Below are 22,510 nucleotides of genomic sequence, written 5' to 3'. Positions count from 1 at the left end.
CTCTTATAGATTCATTTGCAACCGATGGGTTTTACCCCTTTTGGTTGATCTACAAGATCCTAGACATAATTGAAATACATAGATTCCATTTCAAGGTTCCGAACTATTAAAAGACAATGGATCCTCTAAATCATCATCTAGTATGATTACTTGAGTTTCAGTTAAACCCATGTATCGGTCAGGCTGTTGCACAACCCTCCCACTACAACGAGGCATTCTCAATTCTTGAAAAGGATGTGAAGTATCATTTTCATCAACAACTCTTGTTGATGGACCTGCTCTATCAACAACTTTTGTTGAAGGACCTGCTCGATCAACAACTCTTGTTGATACGTTTGTCGTTTCTCTGGACATTTCTTCTATTACTAGCTTACTGCGAGGTTGATGGTTCTTTATATAATCTTCCTAAGCGTAGTGACGTGAGGCTTTACTGTGTTTTTCTCTAGGATATTATTGTCACTGATGTCTACCGAGGCCTGTTTGCACCACACTGTTGTCGTGCTACCAGACGGATTGCATACAACAAACAGAGACCGGACCTTTAAAATTTCTTTTGGGTAATAGGGCAATAGATGCACATAAACTTTTTTTTAACGGGAGGGATGTTACACCAGAAAGCCTTTTTAGCGAGTGTGTGTGCAATCTGAACACAGGCATCTCATTTAGTGCTGGGGGCACAGATCACACGATCTAAACCCATAATGCTTTGGCTACGCTAGGAAAGTGCTCGATGATGACCGTCAGTTTTCTAGCGCATCTTACCGACTTATTTTCCTTTTTATTTAACTGCCTTCCCACGCTTCCGCCCTTATGCCTGCGCCCCCGCTACAAGTATGTTTGTGGGGCTATCCCGATACGGTACTTGCTGTCCAGGCCACCTCATCGGGCCGGCCGAAGCGCGCTGGTTTGTTACCATGCTGTCCCAGATTGCCAAAGCTGTTCAAACTTCCTTTTTTTTGGGCCGCTAAACTAACGTCTGGAATAAAAACGGTGCACCAACATTTTTGCGACAGAAGTCCTAAAACCTGGCGCAAATACACATAAAAATCGCTCCACCGAGACGAATATCTATGAAGAATTTATCTGCGTAGCCGCTGCAAAGAGGAACTTAGCCCAACCTTGAAATGATGGCCAATTGGCCCATAATTACTTTAATATAATTCATACACCCCAAAAGAAATCAAAAGTGTGTAGGAATCGTCTTTGTCAGAAAATGCACAAAAGGAGATCCACATCTTTATCAGTCTGTTTGTTCATTCTCCGCGCGTTTTCCCACACAATAGAACTCTCTGAAAGTAATGAAATTCAAATAACTATAGAGCGGTCGTTTAAGACGAATCAGGGTGCACTACGTCTAAAAGAATATGAAGAAAGGAAGAAAATGATTAACATCAAGAATACCGGAGAGTGGTATGGTGACTCACAATAATTTGTTGGTCGGTTTTTGCATCACACCAGATTGACATTCGCACTGAATGACAATTTTCCTCTAGCACCTTATCAGTTCTTGTGCGAACTGTGTTATGAAATTGATGTGGAGATTAACCCATGTCAACAGTCTATCGAACCTACGCGACTGCTGATTCTTGGCCTGACGCTGTCAAAATCAAGTTCGAAGATGATGACTGTCATTCATTAAGATCAGCAAGCGACAACTCCAGTCATGGAACTTTACGATAAGCTATATGAAGATGTCATTAATAGAAGGAGCATGTTCGACAGCTGTTATTCAAGAACTCAAGCAATTCAGTGTCGTCCAGTGCACATGGGCCAGGAAAGACTTGAAATGCTTCACAAAAATGTTGTGGCAATTTGGACCTCAGATGTGCCGAATGGGGTCTTAGCTCGGTGCCTTGGCGTTGAAAAGCGCACGAAGAGACTTGAAGAAGTTCATGATAATTGCTGTGGGGCCAACAACAACCGTAAATCCTTACAAGAAGGATGCAAAGACAAGGTTACTAATTGGCCCCTAGCCCTGATAGTGATATTGGCTAGGGATGCAAATCTCAGAAGAGGCTTGTCTAAAATGCACAATGGATGCCTCCTCTCTGAGCAGAATGTGCATATTATCGATGTAGGGATTGAGACAAGCCATATATCGATTATCGACAAAAGGAACCTTACCGATGATAGATACGAAGCGAATAAGCTAAACGAAGATAGCTCAACCTAAAGGTATATCGTTAATGATGGTAAGCTATTCAAAAGAGGCTTATGCGGAATTCTGTTAGGTGCTATCTAGTGATTGAAGCGATGGGATCATGCACCAATCACATGCTGGCCTTGGCGATCCAAGAGGGCGAAGCTTGTTTCAGTATTGCTGCAATCAGAAATAAAAAGGGATCCTCGGCTGGGCCCTTGTTCGCGTTACTCGAAGGCTAATCGACTCCTTCAGAAAGTCAGTCCGATCGTCCCTTGGCTAAAAAGAATGACCTCTCAGTCAATCGAAGGGGGTAGGAGCGCCCGCCCTAATCGAAGATGACGAGCGCTCGACTGTCCGGCAAGCGGTCGAGGGGGGTCCGTATCTGCCCAACATCACTGATTCAAGCTTGAAATCGATTTACTTAACACATGCCAATCGGCTGTGATTCACTAACAGACACGCGTCAAAAACCAAATGTCCTCAGGATCCAATTCGGCAGCGTTGGAGACCTCACCTCCTGGGTCGATCGTGTGGTTCGCTGGTGAAGTTCCTGGGTTGGTTTGGCTGTCCCTGCGGGAACTCCGGCGGAATCTAAGGCTCTTCCGGCTATCAGGGCAGTTAAAACCCCTGCTCTGGTAGCTCTCTCCGCAACTCAAACCTCTCGTGATCTTGCCCCTATCCTACGATAAGGTTTGTGCTTTCCTGGTTTGCTAGTATTAGTTTAGGTTCTGTTGTTTTGTATTTTTTTTCGAATGATGTTATATTGTAGTGTGAACCCGCTGCTAGGGAAACTGGCTACTGGATTCGTGCCAGCGCACCTACCGTAAGTGTACTTGAAGCCTTCATTCTCTTTGGATTCTGTATTCTTCCTTGTTTCTTTTATTACAACCTTGGATACTGCTTTGGAGGCGCCCGGTTGATTGAACTCTCTGGTAGTCTCCGCTTTCGCTCGGTGGCCTCAAGATAGTAATAACTTTTAAAAAATAGAAATTTGCGTTGGTGCTTTCTTTCTTTTCACTTTTTCTATTCGCTTTTTGTTCCCGCCTGCGGGATCCTCTTGTTCTACCGTGCCGTGACCGGTAAATCCCCGACCCCCCAAGTAATCCCGCAGCCGCAACCATAGACTCTAAAGGTAAAAACGTGAGTCCGCGGCCTCATATATGCGTCAGGTGGGTACCGCCGATGGAGACACGAGGCTCATTTTTAGCTGCCACCTACTCGCTAACTAATGAAATGATAGACGGCTTTTTCATAAGTCACTCAGCGCATGTGTGTCAAGTAGTCCAGAGGAAACATGATAAAAGGAAAGTCATGCAAGCAATGAGCCAGACATAAAACCGGCGCGTTTACTGTACCAAACCGGGGGAATCCCCTACGAGTGATCCATATGTACCGTAATAGCTCTTGGCTTACGGCACGCAGTTGCCTGCTGCTCACCCTGAGTGTCCAGGGGCTGTGAGTTGAGACTTCCCAATTCCAATGTTCTATCAATAGTTCTAGGATCTATAATGTTCTAATATATCACCCCTCCCCTACCGGGCTGGTTCGGCTACCTTACCACCTTGTCTCACGATCCGATCTAAAGTGTTTTAATCTTTTTTACTTAATTGGTCTTCTCCTACGTATCCCACTCTTCAGCCTTATACTCTTCCTACCCTGTTCTCCCCACAGTTTTCATCGAACTAACAGTTTTGTTGTGCATTAGGTAAATATGTGCTTAACTTGAAAGGTAATACCATTCTATTGTAGAAATTGCATTGTTCTGAAGATAGTCTCATCCCACTTCCATTCTCCCTTCCCACTTAGCCGCTCGTACAATAACCACATTCATATGAGCCACAACACCGCCGCTCTGAGTGAAAGTCAGCTCTAGAGGTTCTTCTGGAGCTCTAGAGTCCCTTTTCCATGAAATAAGATCTTTTTGTTAAATTTTAGACCCTCAAGAGCAGGAGCCAAAATCATGGTGGAGTAAGAACGTGTCTTCCAACTTATTTAGATGACCGTTCTTGACCCAACTCTCTCATAATCCTGTTGATATTTATGTGATCCATAATCTACAAGTTCCCAAACGGATAAGGGCATTTGGGAGAAATCTTAACCCTCTCTATAGAGTTCCCAAGCAGTTTTAAATATCTCTAATATTCAATCACAGCTTTAATCTCCAGATTGGTTTTAACATGTACAAGTATTTTTCTAATTTTGCAGATGCAAATCCTGTTTATTTTCCATTTGTCGATGAACATCTTCAACATTTTCGAAAATAAACTTATAATTTTATTCTAGCAACAAGAGACAGGTTATTAGATTTCTTTTCAAGAAGGAATATAATATACATTTTTCAAATAAATGTACTTATCTCCTATAAATAACTTCATATCTCCCACTGCTTTGGCTGAAACAATCTCCCTGGTCCCTACCTTAAAGATTGTTTCACCTTCTGTCAACTGTCTCCAGGAACTTGTTTCTTGTGAGATAGTACATACATGATTAGCGGCACCTGAATCAATTATGCAAATTTTATCGTTTTCCACTAAACATGCTTCGATAACAAGTAAATCATATTTATCTTGTTGTTCGAATTCAGCCTTCTCACATCTATATAATTCATAATTTTAGATGAGTTGGGAGATAGAGGACAATCCTCTGTTAAAACTTTGTTGGTGTAATCAACTGCTAATAATTTGTTTGTTGATTTGATTTTACTGTTAATAATATCGGAAGTGAGTATTCTAGAATTCAACATGCTGATAAAATTTTTTAAAAAAATCTAATTAGCAAATTGTAACTAAATCCAAAATCAAGTTTTAGCAAAAAGTAATAATGTACCCATAACCATTATTTATTTGCAACGATATTTTAGTGAGTCAGAATATGTGCTATCGTGGGGCAATCAGATACTCCTTCACTAAAACAAACAATTTTGACCAAACACTATCCCCGAAATAACTCTTATTCCCATAGTCGTTTAGTTATCGTTTTTTGTCAAGATCTTTACTAACAACTTAGTAATTCTTGTAAGTGTGACCTGCCATTTTCAGATCTTATAGAACGTATCAACTTGCCTCCAAAATAGAAGAAAATATCCAAGACGGAACTATAAAATCCTATTCATTTTACTGAAGCCTGGGTTGTTCCGAATCCTATGTTACAACCCTCCGTGGGGATAGTCGTCGCTAAACGACTAGAAAAGGGCCGCATAAAGCTAACCAGCAGGCGCAACATAGGAATCTCACGGTTTAGACTAATGGAGGAGACCATAGGATATATTGACACATATCCTTCACCCACTTATGAACTACTTTCTCCGTTTACTTTGATATTGACTCGTACAAAATACTTTCCGAATGGAGGCCACTTCCAGGGTGACACGAAGTGTCATATGAATGTCACAGTGTAAACTATGTGGAGACGTGGCAGTTGAAATCTATATATCATATAATAGACTTATGTTTGAACAACTTCCTCTTATTCACCAAAATCTAGATTTAAGCTAAAAAAATACTTTCCGAATGGAGGTCACTTCCAGGGTGACACGAAGTACCGCTTAAATCTGGATTGTGAACTCTTAGAGACATGAGAGCTAAAAATAACGTATCGTATATGTTATTAATCTCCCACTAAAGTTTTCTAATAAACTCTATCATATAGAGTTATTAACTGTCACTGGAGTGTTTCTATTTTGGGTAGATTTATACTTAAGTTTCTTTCGGATAAATAAAAAGTCTATGTGGTTTATCCAAGTATAACTCTTATAATTGGATTTTAACCTACAATGTCTAGGTGATAAACCATTTTATTACCTCACATCACTCACATATGCTCATAAAACCGGTTACCAATGCTCAATAATTCGGCCATAATCCCCAGGTAGGAGGTGTTCCTGTAACTCGTCAACTTAAGTACCCCTAGCCTTAGACAGGATTATATACCGGTTGAGTTTGTAACCTTGGTTTTATAAGTTTTAACAATTAAAATAGGTGGTCAACCTACGTGAGCATGCAGCTATTGTTTATGGATTTTAAATGTCTAACCCAATTTTATAACGACTTATAAAACTTTAAACATGCTAAACATCCATAACATACATGAGGCATTCAACATTTAATATAAAATTTATATTAAATACGAGAAACCCTAACATGCATACTATATATTATAAAAATTATAACATACTTTCAATGCATGTAACATGCTTCCTATGGTGCGATTTTAAATCTAAATGGCATACTATATGCACATACAAGATTTATTTAATTATAACATATATCAAATGCATAAATAATTAAACACATACTGATATGGTTTTAGTTTTGGCAAAAAAAAAAGCAAACAAACCCTAATTATTACAAAATAGCTTCCGAACCGCTCCAAAACGAACTCAAGTAGCTTAAACCAGACCCAAATCGTCTGAACTGGACCAGCCAAGAACCATTCAAATCTGAACCGGACCAGACCACAAGAGAACCGGTCGAACCGGCATCCCTTGCACATGTTCAACATCTCGCTGAGTCTCATCGTTTAGTAATGACGACCATCATCTTGCATTTTTCCAAATCGTTTAGTAAATGCTTGATCGTTTGGCACGCGCAAAAGGTAAACGATCGTTTAATGCCATTGCATAGCATTCAAAGCATCGCCCAGCTGCCACACAATGGTATGCGATCACGTAGTGCTATCACATAGCAACTCGATGCATTGCTTAGCTGCCGCATAGAGGTAAACGATAGCGTAGTTCTATCACTTAGCAACTCAATGCATCATTTAGCTCCCAATCAAAAATAAACTATCGTGGTAAGCGATCACTCAGGTCTATCGTATAGCTCTTCATTGCATCGCTTAATTCTATCGTATAGAACCAAACGATCACTTAACACCATCGTCTAGCGCTTCATGTCATCATTTAGTATCCATCGTAGCTAAACGATCACTTAGCTCCATCGTATAGAACATCATCACATCATTCAGCATCGTAGGTAAGCGATTTGTTTAGTTCCATCGCATAGAAACTTCAATGCATCGCTTAGCACTTCGTCTACACGATCGCTTAGCTCCGCATCTAAACGATCGCTCAGCGCCATCGCATTGCTTAGCACGCATCGTTGCTAAACGATCGCATAGTACCATCGTATAGTAAATTCAACGTATTGTTTAGTTCCCACGCCAAAGCTAAACGATCGCTTAATGCTATCATATAGCAAATTGAACAAATCGTTTAGCTACCGTAGGTACACGATCGTCTATCGTTCAACATCACAACGACCAGTGCCCATTGCTATACGATTGTCTAGCTTTTCTTCCCATCGTCTAACGAATAAAGCTAAACGATCGTTTAGATACTGAAGCTCAGCGACGATAAGAATAGAGGCTGATTTTCTGGAACTGCAACTCGGCCTCTTCATTTGTTTCTTCGATTTATAGCTTAATTTCAACTCTAATGACTCCAAATAAATAATAAACTTTTGAGAACACATTAAAGCTCATCAAGCAAGAGCCAATTACAAATTTAAATAAGAAATTAAAGAGAATTAAACATCCAACACTCAGAAAACCATATCAGTGCACCAGTTTCATATTTCTCATATAAAACACCCACCAAACAAAAATTAAACTGAATTGAATGCTTATTTGATGCTCTGATAGAAATTGTAAGATTGTATCAACAGCAGTGGAAGCACAAGGATCATCTAAGTACTCAAATTCACTAATTTTGGCAAAATATAAAGCATGTTATTGCAGGAAAAAATGAGTTTCAAGACTTACCTCTTGGAGAACTTCTTCAAAGCTCCTTCACCAGCTGCTATCTTCTCCAAATCTTATTGTAGACAACCTCAAGAACTTCCCCACTATTCTCTTGATGCTCTAGATTGAGTTGTGGGACTCAAAACAAGCTTGAATCAAGGGTAGAAGAAGAAAAGCTCACTGTACAGAAATAGCTGAAGAACTCTTTCTTCAAACCGGTTTTTCTCTCAAAATCTCTATGGATTGCATGTCTGATTTTCACTCCAATCTCTTCATTATATTGCATATCAACATGCAAAGAGAAGAGTTGCATGAGTTGTAGCTCATGCTTGGAGAAGACAAGGCAAATATAATGTTATTTGAGTGAGCTACTTGGTGATGGATAATGGAATAACTTCATTTTCCATTTTAAATGTTTTGTTTTCCAATTTTCCAATTTTATCTAAAAATCAAAATTTTATTTTATAAAATCTATTTTGATTTTAAAAATGAAAAAATAATTAATTTCATAAATTAATTATTAAATAAAACTTAATTAGTTTAATATCAAATATTAAATTAATTTTAACACATATCCATCTTTATATATTTAAATCATATTTAAATATTAATTCTCCTATTCCATTTAATTCTTAAGATTAAACATGTAATTATATCTCATATAATTACTAATTCCTTTAATTCTAATTTGAACGTTTCAAATTAACTTATCATGCTATTCTAAAGCTAGTCCGTTACGAGCTAGTAGGGGACCTCGCGGACCTACAGATCCTGGGCTCCAATGATCCGAAATTAATTGGCTAAACTCATTAGACCAAATTAATCCTCATTCGTTAACTAATGGGTCATTCCACTAAAGCCCATAGTTGCACTCCCCTCACTGTAGATATATTATGTCCACATGATTTAACCATAATCGGCAAGTCGACCCTTCACAGGTTGTTCGTAATGACGGTTGGGTCAAATATCTGTTTTACCCCCAAGATTACGTCTTATTCCTCAAGTCTCTACTGATCCTCTAATGAACAACTGGTTTGTGATCCAATCACTAAACCAAACTCTTAGCCTAGTGAGAGGGTGGGGCCCCTTGTTCAAGACTTAGATTCAATACTTAAGAGAACAACCTTTCTCTTATCCCTAAATCGGGTAAGCGTGAACTCCGTCTTGCACCCTATGTCCCCAGCTCCGGTCTTACCCCTGAAATGAGAGTCTTATTGAGACGGCATTGTTGAGCCGACCCTCAACTATGAAAATCTAAGGGCAATCCCGAATAAACAGGAGTTCATAGTTAGCTCAGGATTAAAATCGAGTTACCTAGGTCATCTAGGTGAAATGGTCAGTCTTAAACAGTAAATGAAGTAAGAGTGACTTATTTCTTGGTCCTGATCTTATGCAAACTCATTGCATAGGACGCCTTCACTTCTCATGTCATAACATGTATGAATTAGAATCACATCGTATGTAACACTTTACAAATCTTTGTAACAACTACAGAGTAGGCCACATCCAATGGTGTTACCAGAATAAGGTACTCAACCTCATTCATGTACCATAGATCATTTTGACTATTTACTCGAACCTAATCCACTCTTATGTCTCCACATAAAGTTCAAGTACTCATACAATAGTCATGGATCTTAGTTTATTGGATTTGGACTTTCATACAATTTATGAGATCAATAGCAAGTATATTGATAACAGAAAATGTTTATTATTTTACAAATTGTGAGTTTTTAGGACATAAAACCCAACATATAAGTCACAAGAATGGAACTCTGTGTTTGGTTTAGCATGATTCACTATATATCACTCGTGATCAGTTATTACCCATTGAACCTGTTTCTCTGGATCTTCAGTCTACAGGTTGGGTTTTTCTCACCATGATTCATCTTTCTATAGGCATGAGTCCCATCCTTTCTGAGGTTCTGAAAACCTTTTCTCTAGTTAGTCCTTTCGTCAAAGGATCTGTCAAATATTTATCAGTCTATATGTGATCTACTCTAACTGCACCAGTAGTGAGAAACTCTCTAATGGTACTGTGCTTACGACGTATTTGTCGTCTCTTTCCGTTGTAGTAACAGTTCTGAACTTTTTCGATTGCTGCAGTACTATCGCAATGGATCAATATGGTTGGTACCGACTTTTCCCGTAAAGGAACCTCTGGTAGTAGACTTCTAAGCCAGCATGGTTCTTCACTAGTTGTCGCTAGTGCTATCATTTCTAACTCCATCGTAGATTGGGCTAAAATAGTTTGTTTCTTGGAATTCCAAGAGATAGCTCCACCAGCTATATTAAAGATATAGCCATTTGTAGCCTTTGAATCATCTGAAAGAGAGTTCCAATCAGCATCATTGAACCCTTCCAGGAACAACCTAACCCTGTCACTAGAATTACCTTAATACATGTCATGTTCTCCCCTGTCACTATAAAAATCAAGTTCAGGGCAGTGAGAGAGAACATGACACGGATTAAGGTAATTCTAGTGACAGGGGAGAAGGTGTCAAAGAAATCTAGAAGGTGTCAAAGAAATCTACATTTTCTCTTTGTCTAAAGCCCTTTGCTACTAACCTAGCTTTAAATTTGTCGACAGTGTCATCAGGTCTAAGTTTCCTCCTTAAGATCCATTTGCACCCTATTGCCTTACAGCCTGGGGGTAGATCTACTAAGTTCCAAGTCCTATTTGACTCAAGTGAGTTCATCTCATCATTTATGGCTTCTTGCCATAAGTTGACATCTATTGAGGATAGGACAGCTCTCAGATCTTTATGGTCTTCTTCTACATTGTAGGTCAGGAAGTCATTTCTGAAATCTTTGGCGGTTCTAGCTCTTTTGCTTCTTCTAGGTTCTGGGTCAGTTTCCTCTCTAGGGTTAGGATTGTTGGGATTAGTGTCCTAATTCTCCCGGAGTCTCGTTGTTTTGTAAAGATACACATTGTTCAATGAATAAAATAAATGTTATTTCATTCTGGAATTTACTCATATCCAATAAACAAAGCTCCTTGGTTATCTTATGTGAACTTAAGTACGTATATGTGATATACAAGTGGATCATGCCTTAAGTGATAACCTAATTCGGTCTGTAATATAAGGATTAAGGTGGGATACCTGATCCTGGTGACACTACGGATACGGCCCACTTTGTAGAGGTTTGCAAGTGTTATAAACTACTACAGATGGTAGATCCTGACCATTCGTGTGGAACGTGGAGCGGGGGTGTCCTATGCAAAGAGTTTGTATAAGACTTGAACCTCGAGATGACTAGACTCTGTATATAACGCCGTTGATACTAGAGACTTGTATCTCACCTAAACGACCATAGGCGACACGACCTCAATCCTGAGTGTTTTGTGAACTCCTACCTTTGAGAGCGGTCCTTTGATTAGTATGGGTGAGAGTGGCCAGATTGCCAACTCAACATGCCTACCTTTTTGAGAACTTGTCTGATTTGGGAGCTAGGAACTCAATCCACAAGATGGAATTCACTTCTTTCCCAAAGCCGGGATAAGTAGAGAGATTGCTCTCTTAAGGGCTGATTCCGGGGCTTGAACATAGTGGCCACAGCTACTCTTTGGAAGAAAAGACTCAGTCATAGTGGGACTATGACTTATGTTCATTAGAGGGATCAGTGGTACTTAAGGAGACAGATGTAACTACAGGGGTATAAAGGTTATTGGCCCAACTGTACTTACAAGCGATCTATGAAGGGTTGTCGCACTGCTGATTGGTTAAGATGGACACATAATATATATGTAGTGAGGAGGAAGTTCAGCTGTCGGTCTTTAGTGGAGTGCTACCAGTTAACGGAGGTGGATCCCGTGACTAAAGAGTTTAGTTAGTTATTCACGTACCATTGGACTTCGGAACACAGTCCATGAGGTCTCCTTGGTATGCGATTCATGTTGAAAGATCAGTTCTTGGTGTTGATTTGAAATGTTCAAATTGACAAGAGGTATTTTGATTATATATGATATAATCAGTACGATGTATAAGATACATCTAGTGAAGGATTGATGTAAATAAGATTTGCATTAAGTACCATGGAATAGAAAAGAACTATGGTTTATATGTTTCATGATATGAAATATTAAACTATAGGTTTATAAATATAGTATGATAAGTTGATTATCATTTATATTTATAATAATATTAATTATTAAATAATTAATACTTTTCTTCTTAAATAATCAAGTAGGTGGGTGGTTATTGATCATGGTAACCGTGAGTTTAAAGAAAAGTGGTTTCCTATTTTAAAAGAAGAAGTTTTCACAAAATTTTTGAAAAGAATTTGAGTTTTCTCTCCGGCGAAAAGATACTCATGGAAGTCGTCAAGTAAATACAGACTTACTAAACGACGGTTGGGCAAGCTAAACGATCGTGTAGGTGCTAGTTAAACGATCGTGCAGTGTTTATTAAATGATAGAATAGCTTTGCTAAACGATAGTTGGCCCAAGGTAAACGATCGTGTAGAATCGACCGAGCTAAATGATCGCATAGCTTTTGCTAGACGATCGCATAGTTTTATCTAAACGATTGGGCATCAACCTATACGATAGGTCTCCGACTTCTCCTACCCAGTCGTGTACACGATCTATCTTTCCTCCGTTTGTCTGCCTCACACCAAGTCCGAACAAAGCCCACCCTCTGGATTCTCACACCGAGAATACCAAGGTTGCCTTGTTGGTGGTGTCAGACTCAACTCGACATCGTCGAGGTTTTCTGGAGGTCGTTCGTGGTGCTTTGGAGGAGAAATTCGTGGTATTGCTGAGGAGTTAGTGTTGCAGAGGAGATTGTGATTGAGGAGATCGTTAAGGACGAGCGCGAAGTGTTCGTGTTGTGTTCGTGCAGTGTTGCGGTCGTGTAGATCGAGTGTTCGTGGTCACTGTTGTTCGAGCAGTCGCGCATCGAAGCGTGGAGACGCTTCTGCCATTGTTAGTACAGTTTCTCCCCCTGTACATTTGTTGTTTCATGTTGTAATTTCTCTATAAATTGTATAACCGCTTGTATTGAAGTCGACTGTAAATGTTTTGTTGATTCATGATTGTAATTTGGAATAATCTTGCTTCCGCTGCTCACGGAAATCTCAAGTGTCGATTTCCTTCAAGGATTTCCTATTAGGCTTAGACCACTTGATCCAGAGCCCCCACTATTCCTTGATTTAAAAGGAAATCTGTCTTCAAAGAAGTTGGCATCATTTGACTCAATGATCACTTGGTTCACTAGATCATAGAACCTATAGGCTTTACTATTTAAGGCATAACCTATAAAGATACACTCGTAAGCTCTACTAGCCAACTTTCTCCTTTTTGGGTCCGGAATCCTTACAAAGGCTAGACAACCCCATGTTCTAAAGTAGAACAAGTTTAGTTTCTTATTGAGAATTTTGTAAGGTGAAGTTTTGTTTTCATACTTAGGGATTCTATTTAGGACACAACACACGGTAAGGATGATTTCACCCCACCAATAAGACGCGGCTCTTGAACTAAGTAAAATAGCAACTACTAGCTTAGCTAAAGTTCTATTTTTCCTTTCGGCTTTTCCGTTCATTTTAGGAGAATAAGGTGTGGTCTTTTCGAGTATTATTCCATATGAGTTAAAGAACTCATTAAAACTATCTGAGTCATACTCAGTTCCCCTATCACTACGAAGTCTTTTAACCATTCTATTAAACTGATTCTCTATTTTAGAAACAAAAAGTTTGAAGGTATCAAAAGCATCACTTCTGTTTTTCAGTAAGTATACAAAAGTAAAATCAGAGTAGTCATCAATAAAGGTAATGAAATATCTTTTAATATTCCTAGTTAAGATGCCATCAAATTCACATACATTATAATGAATCAAATCTACCGGCTCAGAATTACTAAGTACAGATTTATGCGGAGTTTTAGTAATTTTAGTCTGACTACAATACTCGCATTTATCAAAATCATTCGTGGATAACTTAGGTTTCATTTCCAGTCTAATCATGTTACTAACTAAATTCTTATTCACATGACAGAGTCTAGCATGCAAAAATTCATAGAACACGGCATATACATAGAAGATTTCATTTTATTAAGGTCTAAATTTAATTTAAACATTCCCTCAGTTGCATACCCTTTCCCTATAAATACATTATTTTTGGTAAGGGTATATAGGTTTTCCCCTATAGTCTGAGTAAACCTAGCTTTGTTAAGGAGATAGCTCGAAACCAAATTCTTTCTTATCTCCACGGTGTGCAGAACGTCCTTTAACGTGAGGGTCTTCCCAGAGGTAAACTTCAGTTCCACCTTGCTGGTTCCAGCAACTTTTGTGGAGTGGTGATCTCCCAACAGAATATTTTTATCCTTAGTTTCAGTATAAGTTTTAAATAGACTAAGGTCATGACAGACATGGNCCAATTTTTTTTCATCTTATTCTTGAGAGAGTGTTATTGTATTTTGAGGATAAATTTGTTGAGTGCTTAAACTTGTAAATCCACTCTAGTGAGAGTTGTATTGTGTTCTTCAAAAATTCCAACATTTGTAACGATTTGATCCTAAACCGTGGAAAGGATCGGGTTTGCTCTTGAACCCGTGGTGTAATGGTTGGGCTCTAATCTGTGGAAAGAGTCGGAAAGATTTTATTCAAATCCCCCAGAGGCGCTTGGGGAGTGGAGTAGGTCGAGTTTTACCCGGTGTCTTCTTCTCTAACTCTTTTCTTTTTATTTTTGCAATTAATTTAAGTAATTTATTGTATGTTTTAGTTTGTTCTTATTTATTTGCTAAAATTTTATAGAATTAAGTTATCACATTTTTGTTATCTTATTTGTTGCATAAATTGAATTTTTCTTATTATTTATAAAAAGTGTATTAATTAGTTTAATTGGGTTAATTTAGAAAAAAAAAAAGTTTATTAAACCCTATTCACCCCTCTAGGGTTGCATATCGATCCAACATTACCGACCGTAACACACACCCTTTCTAACCCACTGCTCGAAAAACTAAAATGGAAGAGTTAGGAGAGGAAAACTGGAATGGAGTGAATGAAAAGAGTTGTTTTTTTTTTAACTGTTGAAGGCTATGCCTTTTATAGGCCTTCAGCATGGAACGGTAGGGAGTGAAATAGGCAGTGAGCCTCAGAACGTGCACGGACTAATCGCTTGTGCGAATAGGGAGGACCTTTTCTTTTGTTTTTTTCAATTTAAAAATAATAATAAAAAATAAATCAAAATAATAATATGTCTGCGGGAACGTCCACCAAACCCACATTGTCTCCTCACTTTCTCCAAAAAATGGGTATCCCTTGGGGCACAAATCTAAAACTCAAGATTGGAGTACATAAGGAGGCTTACAAAACAAAATTTTTCAATGTGGGATTCTCCAACCAAAGGTTGGTTCCCTCTCATTTTTTAACGTTAAATTTTCACTCAACGAACCCCAATTTTTTTATTCTCATTTTTGTTTTTTTATCTTTTGGCTCCTTATTTCTACAGCGCTACAACTTTAATTGGCAACTTTTTTTTTCTTTTCACCTCATCACCACCGCCTATCACTTCATCTGCCCGATGCTGATCACCTTTCCTTTAATGTCGGCCTGTGCTGCCGGAGAAGATGGAATGAAAGGAAACCAGTATTAGGTTGCCTGACAGAGAGAGGGATAGAATTGGGAGAGTAGAGATGGAGGGAAAATGTTTGGGGGGTGGGCTGACTGCTGTGTACAAAAGAAAGATGAGAACTTTTGTTTTCATGTTTTGCTTTTTCTTTTCTATTTTTTTTTTTAAATTTTTGAACCTTTTCCTTTTCTTTCTTTTTTCTTCAAAGTTTTTTTCTTCCTTTTCTTTTTCTTCATTTTTTTTTTTTCTCATTTTTTTAGCTTGACCCCACTTTTCTTTCAGAGCAGAGTTACAAAGATGGTGAAGTGACGATATCATAAGCTTAAAATGAGGTACACGAACTTAAATGAAGAAGAAGTGAAGCGCACCAAACTTGAATTTGGAGACATGGCAAGGTCGCACTAATATTTTGGAGACGACAGGAAGTCACACTAATTATTTTGTAGATGAAGCGCAATTACACCATAATATATTTTGGACGACGCAAAGTCGCACCATAATATACTTTAGATGACGTGGAGCCACACCAATGTTTTGGAGATGAAATAGAGTTGTACCAATGTTATTTTGGAGATAAAGCGAAACCGTACCAATGTTATTTTGGAGATGAAGCGGTGCTGACTCCGATCTTGAACTTTAAAAATGAAACAGAGTTGCACCATTATTTTGGAGATGAAGTGAAACCACACCATTATTTTGGAGATGAAACGAAGCCACACCATTATTTTGGAGGTGAAGCGAAGCCGCACCATTATTTTGGAGATGAAGCGAAGCCGCACCATTATTTTGGAGGTGAATCGAAGGCGCACCATTATTTTGGAGGTGAATCGAAGCCGCACCATTAGTTTGGAGGTGAAGCGAAGTTGCACCATTAGTATGGAGGTGAAGCGAAGCCGCACCATTAGTATAGAGGTGAAGCGAAGCCGCACCATTAGTTTGGAGGNCTCTAGTCCTGCTTCCAAGCTTCCTCTCTGATCCTTAGCTGGGTTATAAGACTCTCCAAGGAAAACTCCTTGGTCTCATGCCTCAAAGTGTTCTTCCTTCCACAAAGGGGGCAGTTTATCAATAATAACAACAACTTGGAATTGTTCGTCTAGAGGCATACCTTTAGTAATTATCTCGTGGGCTATCTTCTGAAGTTCATGGGATTGGGCCTCCACGGATTTGTCATCCGTCATCTAGAACTTGAGACAACGACTAACAGCATATTCTTCGACCCGACCTCCTCAGTGTCGTACTTCTTTTGTAGGGCATCCCAGACCTCCTTCGCTGCCTTCATTGTACTGTAGTAGTCATACTGGTCATTAGTCAAACCATTTAAAATAAAATTCTTACAAAGAAAGTCTTTCTCCTCCCAATCAGCATCTTCTTTTATCTATTACTCAATTGATTCTTCTAAAGGGACGATCGGCTTAGCTCTGGTACACGTTTCGGCAACTTTTTTTATGGTGAGAAAGAATAGCATATTTTGCTTCCACCATTTGAAGTTCGCTCCTTCGAACCGGAATGGACGGTTGAGGTCAGATATCATAACGCCATTATTACTAGTGAGGGCCATTGATGATGTGGCAGGTCCGTCTTAAAATTGTTGGAAATGGCAGAACCCTCAAAACGACGAACAACAAATGGTCAAGGCACGGCAGCCAAGCAAAGAGCAAATCCTGCAAAATAGAAACTTATTATAGGCTGAGTCGCAAAGCTCGCTCTTTTTTAGACGTTTCGTGACTCTGCCCAAGTGTACAAGCAAGTCTGAAAAATGTCACATCGTCCCCAAGATAAAATAGCCAAAGAAACCCGATCGAAAATGCACCATTACTTGTTGGCTTTTTGCCCCTTAATCTTAAACTAATTAATTTTAATTAATTAATTAATCAATGTTTTGATGATAACAAACTCAATTTTTAATTACTGAAAATCTTAGTGTTTTAATATGTCCATAGCGTAGAGCTCGGAACAACGATTCCAACATCTCTTGAATCACTCAAGTCGGAGCAAAAACGAAGACGATATGACCGAAACAAGTCTATAGAGAAAATACCGTGGTGGATGACATGACATAACCAGACCACTTGCATGTAGACATGTGGCGGCATATTGGTTGAATAGTGGGTCATTAAAAGATTAAATATGATGAACTTTTGATTGTTGGATTGATTTAAAATTTAAAAAAAAATTGAAATTTAAAAGAAATTTAAAAGGAAAATAAATTTAATATTATTTTATGTTTGTGTCTAACGGCTAGTTTTTTACACATGGTATGTTTTTTATTTTTGGATTGACTTTAAAGAGAATGAATTTAAAAAGAAAATGAATTAAAAGGAAAATAAATTTAATACTGAAGTTAGCCCAGGCTCTCTTCATGCTTCTATAATTTGGAACTTAAATGGGTCTTTAGAAAATAAAGATGAAAATGAAATATCATTAGAAATAAAGGCTAGACTTGTAGCTCAAGGTATGTCAAGAGAAGGAATAGATTATGAAAAAGAAGTTTTGCACCCGTTGCGTAGATTAGAAGCTATTAGAATGTTGCTTGCTGTTTGCTTCTTTATAAGAATTTCATTTTGTATCAAAATGGATGTGAAAAAAGTGTATTTTTTAAATAAGTTATATACATGAGAAAAGTTATGTAGAAACAACCTCCGGGGTTTGAAAGTAATTGATTTTCCTAATATCATGTCTATAAGTTGAGAAAATGCTCTTTATGGCTTAAAACAAGCTCCAAGAGCGATATGATAGACTTAGTAATTTCTTGCTTAAAATAGATTAAATGGGGGTAAAATTGATACTACTCTTTTTATTACGGACTAAAAGAAAATGATATGCTTTATACAAATGTATGTTGGATGATGATTATTTTTGGTTCTACTAATCCGATTCTTTGTGTGAAGTATTTTCTTAAGTGTATGCATAAGTGGAATTGAGATGAGTATTGATTGGGAACTTAGCTCTTCCTTGGACTCCCAAATCAAACAACTCAAGGATGGTATTCATAAGTCAAGAAAACATTACACAAGGGATTTGCTCAAAAAGGTTCAAATTTCAATAAAGTAAAATTGCCAAATTCTCCTTATGAGCCAATCCACTAAGCTTGACCAGGTATGAAAAAGGTAAGTGTGTGGATTATAAAAACTAGGTATGATTGGATCTTTACCTTATTAACCGCTGTTAGGACCCCGATATTATGTTTAGTGTATGTCTTTGTGCCGTAGATTTCCAATCTTTCCTAAGGGAATCACATTTACATGCCAGTTAAAAAAAAATTTTAATTATTTGCTTCGGTTACTATTGATTTTAGGCTTATGGTATCTAGAATTGTTAAATTTAATTTGGTATGGATATTTCCGATGCGGGATTTGCGGGGTAAGTTTTACTGACCGTAAGGATACTCAATTGACTTGTCAATTTCTTGGTATTTCTCTAGTTCTTGTGAGTAAAAAGCAAAAATTCGGTGCCTTATCCACACCGAAAGCGAAAGCCGGGAATATATTGCAGTTGCTAGTTTTGTGCCTCAAATTCTTTGGAAATGAAAAAAACAAACTCTTTGTGATTTGGATTTAAAGTTTGATAATGTGCTTATATATTTGTGATATATAGTGCTATTAATTTGACTAAAAATCCTATACAACCATTCTAGGATATAGCTATTGATATTAGCTCACTTTATTAAATAGCATGTGGCAAAATGATAATATTACTCTGAATTTGTAGGCTCTCCATAATCAATTAGCGATATTTTTACCAAGCCTTTGAATGAGAAAACTTTTTCAAAATAGGCTGAGCTCGGTATTATTCGATTGTGATGCCTCTTGATTTTTATAATTTTAGCTTTGTTAAATCTTTTAGGAAGGCATTTTGATAGGGGAGATATGGAAAGCATGTGTTTAATATTTTCTTAGGGGGAGTTTGCTAAATTTATGTTCATGGTTTTTAAGGGACTCATTTATGTAGTTTCTAAATTTTTCTTTAATTATTCTTTTTTGATAATTTCCAAAAGGGGGAGAAGTTTAGAAAAATATTGCTATAAATTTGTTTGATTTGATTGTATTTAATTAGGGGGAGAATTTATTTTTTTTTTTTTTTTTGTAGTGAATTTCAAGAATATTCTTTATTGGTGATAATGTTGAATTTTTATTATATGCCTACATTATGGTTTACATGTATTTCAAGCTATTTTTCTTGAATGGTTTGCTATCAATCAATAAGGTATATTGTGGGCTTGGCCTTAATCTAAACTAATTAATTTTAATTAATTAATTATCGATATTTTGATATAAAAACTCAATTTTTAATTATTGAAAATCTAGTGTTTTAATATATCCATAGCGTAGAGCTCGGAATAACGATTCCAACACCTTGAATCACTCAAATTCGGAGCTAAAACGAAAAACAATATGACCGAAACAAGTTCTATAGAGAAAATACCTGCTATTTGCATGTAGACATGTGCAGGCATATTGGTTGAATGTGGTCATAAAGATTAAATATGATAACTTTTGATTTTTTGGATTGATTTAAAATAAAAAAAAAATTGAAAATTTAAAAGAAATTTAAAAGGAAATAATAATTTAATATTATTTTATGTTTGTGTCTAACGGCTAGTTTTTCACATGTTTTTTATTTTTGGATTGACTTTAAAAGATTGAATTTAAAAGAAAATGAATTAAAAAAAATAATTTAATATTATTTATTTTGTCTAACGGCTTGTTTTTGACCCATGTATGTTTTTTTATTTTTTGGATTAATTTCAAAAGAAAATGAATTTATATTACATTTTGTTGTATTTAACGACTAGTTAGTTTAAATCTCCACCATTATTTTTCTTTTTTCAAAATCAATGGTCCAAATTAATTGTGGTTTTCTAAAAAATCCACTCTATAAAACCACTCTCTCAATTACATTTCATAATCTCCAAACTAAAAGTTCTATTATTGCTCTCTCTATTCCCAATTTTTTCATCTTATTCTTTGAGAGAGTGTTATTGTATTTTGAGATAAATTTGTTGATGTGAACTGTAATCCACTAGTAAGTTGTATGTTTCAAATTCACATTGTTGATTTGATCCTAAACGTGGAAAGATCGGTTTGCTCTTGAACCCGTGGTGTAATGTGGGCTCTAACGTGGAAAGAGTCGGAAAGATTTTTATTCAAATCCCCAGAGGCGGGGCTTGGGAGTAGTGAGTAGGTCGATTTACCGTGTCTTCTTCTTAACTCTTTCTTTTATTTTTGCAATTAATTTAAGAATTATTGTTTTTTAGTTTGTTCTGTATTTATTTGCTAAATTTATAGAATTAAGTTATCACATTTTGTATCTTATTGTTGCATAAATTGATTTTTCTTATTTTATAAAAAAGTGTATTAATTAGTTTTAATTGGTAATTTTAGAAAAAAAAAAAGTTATTAAAACCCTATCACCCCTCAGGTTGCATATCGATCCAACATTACCGACCGTAACACACACTCCTTTCTAACCGCAACCTGCCTCGAAAAACTAAAATGGCAAGAGTTAGGAGAGGAAACTGAATGGAGTGTAATATAAAGAGTTTTGTTTTTGTTAACGTGTTGATAGGCTTTATGCACTTTTATAGGCCTTCAGCATGAACGGGTAGGGAGTGAAAATAGCGCATTTGGCGCTCAGGAACGTGCACGGACTAACGCTTGTGCGAATAGGGAGGACCTTTTCTTTTGTTTTTTAATTTAAAAATAATAAATAAAAAATAAATTCAAATAATATATGTCTCCGGGGACGATCCACCAAAACCCACATTGTCATCCTCACTTTCTCCCAAAAAAATGTGGTATCCCTTGGGCACAAATCTAAAACCAAGATTGGAGTACATAAGGAGGCTTACAAAACAAAAATTTTCAATGTGGGATTCTCACCAAAGGTTGGTTCCCTCTCAGTTTTTAACGGTTAAATTTTCTGCTCAACGCAACCCCAATTTTTTATTCCTCATTTTTTGTTTTTTATCTTGGCTCCTTATTTCTACGCGGCTACAACTTTAAATTGCAAACTTTTTTTTTCTTTTCACCTCATCACCACCGCCTACACTTCATCTGCTCCGTGCTGATCACCTTTCCTTTAATGTCGGCCCTGTGCTGCCGGAGAAGATGGAATGAAAGGAACCAGTATTGGTTGCCTGACAGAGAGAGGATAGAATTGGTAGAGTTAGAGATGGAGGGGAAAATGTTTGGGGGTGGTCTACTGCTGTGTACAAAAGAAAGATGAGGAAACTTTGTTTTCAGTTTTGCTTTTTCTTTTCTATTTTTTTTTTTTAAATTTTTTGGAACCTTTTCCTTTTCTTTCTTTTTTCTTCAATAGGTTTTTTCTTTCCTGTTCTTTTTCTTCATTTTTTTTTTTTTCTCATTTTTTTAGCTTGAGCCCCACTTTCTTTCAGAGCCAGAGTTACAATAGATGGTGATAGTGACAGATATCATAAGCTTAAAATATGGTACATACAACTTAAGATGAAGAAGAAGTGAGAGCGCCACCAAAGCTTTGAATTTGGAGACATGTGCAGAGGAAAACGGTCGCACTAATTTTTTGGAGTACGACATGAAGTCACATAATTTTTTAGATGGAAGCGTCAATTACACCATAAGTCATATTTTGACGACGCAAAGTCGCACCATAATATACTTTAGATGACGTGAGCCACACCAATGTTTTGGAGATGAAATAGAGTTGTACCAATGTTTTTTGAGATAAAGCGAAACCGTTACCCAAATGTATATTTTGGAAGATGAAGCGGTGCTGACTCCGATCTGAACTTTAAAAATGAAACCAGAGTTGCACCATTATTTTGGAGATGAAGTGAAACCACACCATTATTTTGGAGATGAAACGAAGCCACACCATATTTTGGAGGTGAAGCGAAGCCGCACCATTATTTTGGAGATGAAGCGAAGCCGCCACCTATTATTTTGGAGGTGAATCGAAGCGCACGATTATTTTGGAGGTGAATCCGAAGCCGCACCATTAGTTTGGAGGTGAAGCGAAGTTCACCATTAGTATGGAGGCTGAAGCGAAGCCGCACCATTAGATAGAGGTGAATCGAAGCCG

This window comes from Benincasa hispida, chromosome 7 (assembly GCF_009727055.1).
Source record: "Benincasa hispida cultivar B227 chromosome 7, ASM972705v1, whole genome shotgun sequence".
In the NCBI taxonomy this organism is placed as follows: domain Eukaryota; kingdom Viridiplantae; phylum Streptophyta; class Magnoliopsida; order Cucurbitales; family Cucurbitaceae; genus Benincasa; species Benincasa hispida.
This window is presented reverse-complemented; position numbering follows the sequence as displayed.